Source organism: Herpailurus yagouaroundi, unplaced genomic scaffold (assembly GCF_014898765.1).
Source record: "Herpailurus yagouaroundi ecotype Mexico unplaced genomic scaffold, PumYag 142, whole genome shotgun sequence".
NCBI lineage: Eukaryota > Metazoa > Chordata > Mammalia > Carnivora > Felidae > Herpailurus > Herpailurus yagouaroundi.
The window spans coordinates 58,129,866-58,138,782 of NW_024412397.1; positions in this window are offsets into that span (position 1 = coordinate 58,129,866).

Consider the following 8,917-nt stretch of genomic DNA (forward strand, 5'->3'; position numbering starts at 1 on the left):
GACCGCGAGATTGTGCCCTGAGCCGAAGTCGGACGCTCAACCGACTGAGCCACCCAAGCGCCCGTCTCAGGGCGTTGTTAAGCCCACAGAAGAAAAATGGTTGTGGCCCTTAAAAAAGTTGATTTTGCTCACTTGATGAGCAGGTCCCCCTCAGAGGTATCTCCAGGTGTCATTCTGACCCTGTCCTGCACACTAGAGCAAAGCAGAGGAGGGTGAGAATTAATTTTTTTCTCTCGGCACTACCCTCGCTCTTCCTGGTCCCAACTCCTGTGACCCCTCTGTCTACGGATGAATGGACACACCAAATGTATGTCTATACAACGAACTTTAAAATGAAGGTACCTCTGAGACATGCTGCAACGTAGATGACCATGGCAGACATTATGCCAAAAGTAGTAAGTCAGACATAAAAAGACAGATGCTGTATGGTTCCACGTATATGAGGCATCTAAAATAATCAAAATTAGAGGGACAGTAAGGAGAAGGGTGGTTACCAGGGGGTGGAGGGAGAGGGGAATGTGGAATTACTGCTTAATAGGCACAGTTTCAGTTGAACAAGGCGAAAAGAGTTCTGGAAATGGATGGGAATTATGGCGGCACAACTCTGTGAATGGCCTTCCTACCACTGAAGTGTAGACTTAAAACAGTCAAGATGGCAAATTTTATTGTCTTGTGGATTTTATCACACATCCACACGGAATTGGAAAAACAAACAAAAAACGAAACCGTGGGGCCACCTGAAAACCATCACATCAGAACTCCAGAGGACAGGGCCTATACATTTTGTTAAAGCTCCCTGACACGATCATGACATACGACTAAGGTTGCAACGTACTGGTTGAGAGCAGGATTTCTCAGCGTGGCACTATTGCCATGCTGGATCCAATAATTCTTTGTTGTGGAGGAAGCAGGCTGTCCTGTGTGTGGAGGATATTGAACAGCATCCCCGGTTTGTGCCCGCTTGATATTCGAAGAACCCTCCCTCTGTCACCACTGGGTTGTAACAAAACTGTCAGGCAATGCTAAATGCCCACTCGGAGGGGCATGGGCTGAGGCATAAAATCCCATGGCTGAGAAAGAGAAAAGCTAGTATTGCTAAAGGGGCAAGTAATTTTCTCAGTTCTTGCCTGGCCTCTGCACTTTGAGAGGGGAAATTGTTGTCCCCTGAGACTGGGTTCCTAGTGGACCAGTGGACCTTCTTTGGTTGTACAAGCACCCAAGTCTGCTCCCCTCCTGCAGTATAGTGTACAGGGAAGGTTCAGGGCAGGACTAAGAGATCGGACAGAACAAGTATTCTCACATTTTCCTGGGAGAATGAGGGTTGTTTTGTTTTGTTGCGATTTGCTTTGTCTGCGTTAAAAGCTGGGAATGCGACTTTTTCTTTTTTCTGGTTCAACTTTCACTTGGGATTAAAAGGCCTCAGGATTAGCAGATCATTAAAACATGGAGAAGGTGGGGCGCCTGGGTGGCGCAGTCGGTTAAGCGTCCGACTTCAACCGGGTCACGATCTCACGGTCCATGAGTTCGAGCCCCGCGTCGGGCTCTGGGCTGATGGCTCAGAGCCTGGAGCCTGTTTCCGATTCTGTGTCTCCCTCTCTCTCTGCCCCTCGCCCGTTCATGCTCTGTCTCTCTCTGTCCCAAAAATAAATAAACGTTGAAAAAAAAATTAAAAAAAAAATAAAACATGGAGAAGGTAAAAGGCAATGTGTGTGTGTGTGTGTGTGTGTGTGTGTGTGAGGGAGAGAGAGAGAGAGAAAATTTGGGGGTACACATCAGTTAATTCTTCTGAAAATAATCTCACCATATATCGTAGCATTTATTTAATTTAAAAAAATTTTAATGTTTATTTTTGAGAGACGGAGAGTGATAGAGTGTTAGCAGGGGAGGGGCAGAGAGAGAGGGAGACACAGAATCTTGAAGCAGGATCCATGCTCTGAGCTGTCAGCACAGAGCCTGACCTAGGGCCCGAACCCACGAACGGCGAAATCATGACCTGAGCTGAAGTCAGATGCTTAACTGACTGAGCCACCCAGGCACCCCATATATATCATAGTATTTAATCCTCACTAAAACACCATAAGGGAAATACTTATAATTTGATAGGAGAGAAACGGAGGCTCATGGATACTAAATAGCATGTAAATATATCGCATCTAAACGATCGAAAGGTGCTAGATGGTGTGTCTGGAGCTCAACCCAGATCTGTCAGATTCCAAAGCCTGCTGTTTCATTCATCATAGCACGCTGCAGTGGTTCCCTTTATCCAGGAACTTTTCATCCACGGTCTGGACAGTGTGTTGGCATCTCGTCTGCCTGTCCCACTACCATTTGCTTCACCAACGTGGAGATGTAACACCCATTAAAACAGATTCGCTACCGAGGCATGGCCAACAGGCAGCTTCCAGGGAAGGGCCTTGACTGCATGCACACAGAGGAGCAGTGGCCATTAGCTCTACAGGGATCGGATGGTATTTTCTGCTTAGAACCTATAGCCAATCTGATAGACAGATCTTGCAAGGGCACAGGCATCAGTGACCATGACCGGGCATCCATTTTGTATCCCCCAAAGCGTCCCAGCATCTGATGGCACACACAGGACTCTAACGGAAGCGAGCAGCCATCTATCATTTAATCCATCCATTTGGCAGTACTTTCTCCTCCAAGAGCAAAAAGACCATCTTAGGTATGTGTGCGAGTTGCTGACACTGAGAGTAAACCGTCCCCGTGAGAGCTCTGGAGCACCCTGAGACCCACCCGTCTGGAGCAAAAGCACCACATTTGCAGACGCCTGTGGTTTGCCTAATTACATTTTCACAAACCCTCAGAAACCAGTGAGCGCTTCAGCTGCACCTCGTGCGTAGTCTAATGAGGTTTCTGAACCTGATGTTATGAAATTGTCACAGGTTATTTGTCAGGAAGCGGCTGCCTCATGAATCTAGCAGACTTAAAATTCGGGGTGCCCACATTTTAATAACAATTCTTTGCAATTGTAAAAATACCACAGGACTTCAATTACATGCAACAAGCAAGTATTCTCTGAGCATTGATTTCAAACGCACCTGAGTTTCTCAGGTCTGTTTGTTCCCTTGAGCATCCTGGAGGGATTGAAAAGAGACAGCCACTGCTACTCACGTCCTTAAATTTGAGAAAGAAAGAATGGTTTCCTAATGAAAATAGAGATCTTAACTTGAAGTGAATTGATCAATATTGATTTCCTTTCCTTGTAGATGGATTAACTACCCTCTGCTCTGAGGTTTGCCCTTTCCACAAATTATTGTATTCTTATCATGGTCACTGCATTCATTCCTTTTAAAGTGTATTTAATGTAGTTATCATCATCCCTTGGTTATTAAGGGATTGATGATCTGGTGGGTGGATTATTCTTGCCCTTGGCTGGCGGGTTATGTTTCCTCCTTTCTTTCTTTTTTGGGCTCCTTGCTTCGCAACCCCGCTGTTGCTAATTATGAGTTCTCTACACCAACTGGAGCGTTGCCACAGCATCACCTGTCTGCCCAGGCTCAATAACACCCCTGTGGCCAGGGGAGCCTCCCATCAGCGATGCCTCCAGACCTCATCTCAGAGCCAGGAACCGCAGTATTGGCACCTCTTCCCCACTAGCGGGTGGGGTTTGGAAATAAACTTGTGTCATGCTTTGTCCTAAGACCACACTGCCTGGGGTTTTTGAACATTCACTGTTTACAAAGCCCTCAGTGCAGAACTTCTCCAGTCTTTGTGGGGGAAGGGTATCTCATTGTCCATACTCCTTCTACAGGAATCTCCTGGGTACTCAGTGCTTTGCTGTCCTGCTCTAGGGATAGCCCAGCCTGTATGCCAGAGGATAATTAAGTTAAATTAGTAATACATGTTCACTATACAGAATTTGGAAAATGCACGAATAAACACACACACGAAATCAGTGTAATGGCATGACCCGGCGATAACCCCAGTTTTCAATCTCTGTATATATGCCTATGTCTATTTTATGAAAAGGGATTGTATCATAATACTGTTTTATTAACTGATTTTTAATTAACATATCTTATTATTATTTTCACATGACATGAAACACGATGCCAGGTGACTGCTAAGTTGTGCATCATGTGACGGTATCCTTACATCCTTAACACATCTCCTACCGCAGCCTGCTTAGGCTGATTTCTTTTTTTATTACAAAGAACGTGCAATATAAAAAAATTATCAAGGATATTTGTGCACGTCTAGTTATTTCCCAACGATGTATTTCCAGAAGGGGAATTGCTGCATGAAAAAGTAAGTACATTTTAAATGAGGGCTCTCTTCTTGACCTGATTCTACCAGTCCTGCTTCCCAGGACTGGGTGTTCCTCGTCCTGTGTTTGCAGCTCTGATGCTCAGACTCCCCTCAGCAGAATTACGTGCAGATTCCTGGATGCCCCACCCCCATCACAGGCATTGCACAGGAACAGGACGGCTGTGAGCCCACCACCCAGCCTCACACGGTCACCCTGTTGGGTTAAAAGTACTGGGGATTTGTTTCGATCAGGTAGAACTGGACATAAGACACAGAAATGATCTATTATGAAGGAAAAGTTTCAACTCCCAGATGCCTGGAGCCAGCACACACACTGAGCCAGGCAGGGCCACATGAGAAGTACCAGGTCCATCAGGAGACAGAAATGAAGAGGGGAGAGCGTGACCTAGAGCCTGTGTGGGGTTTTCCAGGAAGGGAATGGGCAAGGCAGGGTAGGTAGACTGAGTCAACTTACAGTTGGAGAGTTTGAATAATTCCAACGGGCTCTGGGCTATACAGGGGTGATTTCTAGTTTTCTGGTCCTGGAGTAACTCAGGGCAGGGGCGATACGATCACGACCTCCTTTGGAAATAGGGAAATAGTTGTTTACTAGAATTGAATGAGAATTTTGCCTACCTCTCCAGACCTGATCACACCCCCACGCCCCCAAATTTCCCAGCCACTGGCACCAGGGCTTGGCTTCTAGCAATGCCCACCAAGGTCTCCGGACACCCACAAGGGGCCCCAATGGAGCCTTCCTCTGGCAGAACAGCCATGACTCGGCTGGATTCACCTCTGTGTCAGTTCACCCCCCATTAGGTGCAAAAAAGCTAAACTAGCCAAGCCCAAAGCACGTTTGCTTCAGTCCTGTGCTCCATATAGAGAGGTCTCCTGGGGTAGGAGCTGAAATTCTTGGCAAGATAATATTTATGAATTAGCTGTGAATTTCAAATATCCCTGCATCCATATCACTTCATTAGTATGGAATCAAAAATTCTAATTATGGAGTAAATGTTTTTTCAAAAGGGAGAGAAAAAGAATTTTCGCCATAATCTTTGTTATTTCTCTTGTATAGGAAAATCTAAAATTGGACCGAAAGGAAACGGGACTATGAGCTTTCAGCATTCTCCCTGTGACTGGATTATACTACATATTATTATTTCTATTCATAGTTTACATTGCTTTTGTAGAGCTGTTATTACTGGAAACAAAAACACAACAATAACCCTTTGAAATCTTTTCCAGCAAGTTCTCGAAATAGGTAGGCATCTTCCCATCTCATTTCAATTCTTTTCTGAGAGGTCAGCTAATTTTACCTATTAAAACCATTGATATTTAAATCCCCTATTTTCCTTACTGTTTAGTTACTTGCCAGGAAATTGTCAAATCTCATCTTGAGCACTTAGGTGAAAATGTCCTTAATCTGTTGTCCAGGAGGCAACTGTTCTCTGTCATCCCACTGGGGAGATGGCGGCACCTTTGCCCTCATCGTGGGCAGCCCCTGTTCTTCCGGCCTCACCTGCGTCCCTCCAGGTGTGTGAGGGAACTGAAAATTTCCTGTGTAATTGGCCTGTGGCCTCTGTGCCCTTCCTCAGCGCGACAGCCCCAGGCCTGGGAGAGACATCAATAATAGCACAGCTGCAGGGAAGTTTGCTCCTCATTAGCCTTTGCAGAGCTGCGGGGCTCAAGCACCAGCCCTTTCCATGGACTGGCAACAGGTGAACTGACCTCACAGCCTGCAGCAACCTTGGCGCTTTGATAGAACTCCTCGAGCGCGTTCACGGTGCTCACATACGTGCCAGGCCGTCCTGGCATTTCAGTGGCATAGACCACATAGGCATGGCTTTCCTCTCGAAGGCCCTAGACATCTACTGCTTGCTCCGTTCCAGGCATGAGGGCTGGGTGCTGGGCTGGAGCCATCCCCGTGGCTCCCCTCCCACCCCCTGCATGTAAATCAGCGCCCCCACCCCCCACCCCGCCGGGAGCAGCGGAGCAGCAGACACGTTTTTAAGCAGTCTCTTGAAGCTGGGTTTGATGTAGCAATGTCCTTGTCAGAGATGGGTTTCTCTTGTCCCTTTGTATATCAGTGAAAAAATCCTCGAACAGTAGCCCCGAGAAAAGCTTTTCTTTCCCCTCGCCCCTGCCAATGTTCCTGCGGATCGCGGATATTTCTTCTGAGGCCTGCCGCAGCTCACGGGGGCCCTCGCAGCCAGCCGGCTCTCTCTGTTCCTTTGATGGCCACGTGAATGTAGATTCCTGTCTATTTCAGCTGCGCTTCCTCCCTCCCTCGTTTAGACGGTTTCTAAAATGTTAACTGCTGAACTCCAGCCAGCATGAAGCCGTTTCATTCCGCTTCAGCCAGACCCCAAATACTAAAGCTCCTGCAAAGACATTCAAGCCGTGTTTTAGAAACAAGAGAAAGAAACACAAGTTTTAGAACACTTTGCGGGAGCGAAATTTCGAGCTTGGCAACGTCAGGTTTCACTCGCGTTTAGAACAGGTTGCGAGGTAATACAAACTGGATTCAACTACAGAAAATGGTACAGAAAAGTCGCAGACATGCCATTATTCAGTGTTTTTAAAACGGCATGGAGAGGGCTTTTAGCAGGATTTCCCCCTGCTTATAAAATGTGTACGCTCACGCCAAGAGGAAAAATTTAAGAGCAGATTACATCTTCTGTCTGATGTGACAGTCCCTTTCTTTACTGCCTTCGTGCTCTTTGGTTCCGCAAACACCAGCAACATCATGTCAACTGCTTGTTCTACAGTGAAGAATGCTCCGCACAGATCTCACTTGTAAACAGGTAATCAATCTCCCATGTGGGCAAAAAGGGGGTGACCTCCCAAATCTATACAAGCTTGTCTCTCTGTCTCCTTTGAAAGAATCTGTCTACTCAAATCTCCGGTGCTTGCCTGCAGCGTGCGTGGAAAGACATGCACGTGGAAACGGAACATATATGATCCAAACATGTTGTGATAAAACCAAGTGATATTCGGGGGACTGATCCCCAGCAGGAAGGAGGGAGAAAGCTCTTCCTGGGGAAGTGGTTTGCGGAAACATGTTGCTTCCTGTCCTGTGGTTTGGGAGCAAAACCTGGATTGCAGGAGGAAGCCTCCTTTTTTGGAGCTCGCTTGTCTGTCGGTCTTGCAGTGCAGAATAATTTCTGTTATTTGCTTTTTGGGGAACGGAGCATCAAAGGCTGGGACACGTGGCTTTTTGCAGGCGTCTCTGGAAGGGAGGGGCTGGCCAGGGTTCTTTCCTTCTTTGTCATCTTTGCTACCCAGCCAGGATGGCGCACAAATCCTTTCTGATCTTAAATCCTTATTATTTTATATTTTGGTTGGACTCTGGCTAGTTTCTGTACTCCCAAGGAAACAGCTCTAAGGAAGTATGTATCCATGCCTCCAGGAAGTAAAGCAGGAACTTGCATTTTGGACAAAGGGTTTGAATATGAAAACAAAAAGAGAAACAAAATGCAAACGCATATTTTCTAAAGCCACGTGGTTGTGATGATCTCCATTATTGTAGCATATTCCACTTGTTTTCTTTGTCTCTATACGCTACTAATAATAAATGTGTTAGAGAGTGGTGTCACTTTTTAAGATTGACTTAAAATTTTTCAAATTTAACAAATGATCAACATTTAAGTAATTGGATGAAACTAGTGGTACGAATGTTGCCAGATGGAAAGCATGTAGTTAAATAAACATGGTTTTTTCTAGGCAGTTTAGTAAAGGGCATTATTTCTAACTCAGGAAATTGTAGCCATTCACATTTCGTGGCCATATCGCTGTGCACAGTTAGCTCTCTGGCCTAGTGCATATTATAGCGTGCCCAGTTAGTGAGTTGGACTCTTCAGAGCTTGGAAATGAACATTCTCAGGGTGCCTGGGTGGCTCAGTCGTTTGAGGATCCAGCTTGGTTTCAACTCAGGTCATGATCTCGCGGTGAGTTCAAGCCCGGCGTTGGGCTCTATGCTGACAGCGTGGAGCCTGCTTGGGATTCTCTCTCTCTCTCCCTCTCTCTCTCTGCCCCTCCCCTGCTCACATGCTTTCTGTCTCTCTCAAAATAAGTAAGCATTAAAAAGAAATGTTTAAATGCTGTTTTAAACGGCAGCTTTGCTTGGCTGAACATGGAGCCCCCATCAGGGCCTGGAGACAAGCTCAGAGGGCATCAAGGTACAATTTGCAGCAAGAGTTAAGAGCTTCAATTATGTACCAATTATACTTCAATAAGAAAAATGATAACAGAATGATAACAGAATAGAAATACGTAAAGGCTAAATGATGTTTGACTTACAAGAATGAACACCTGGAAGCTGGGATAATTTTAAGTTCTTAAACTCACAGAAAGCAAACTGAAATCATCCAATTGTTTATTTGAAGGTGTAATCGTATCAGCGTAGTTTGTTACAGTTTTTAAAATTCAGCAAGTCTTCTTTTGTGTGTTGTCAAAACAACCGGAATAACAAACAGTACTACACAGTTAAGTGTCTTATGTCTTCTGTGTGTTTGTATCATTTTGTTGTGTTCTTACAGGTGTGGGCAGAGCACATACACCCAGAATACAGTTTGTTCTAATGATGTAATTTTCTAGCTTTTTTTTTTAATGTTTATTTATTTTTGAGAGAGAGAGAGAGAGAGAGAGG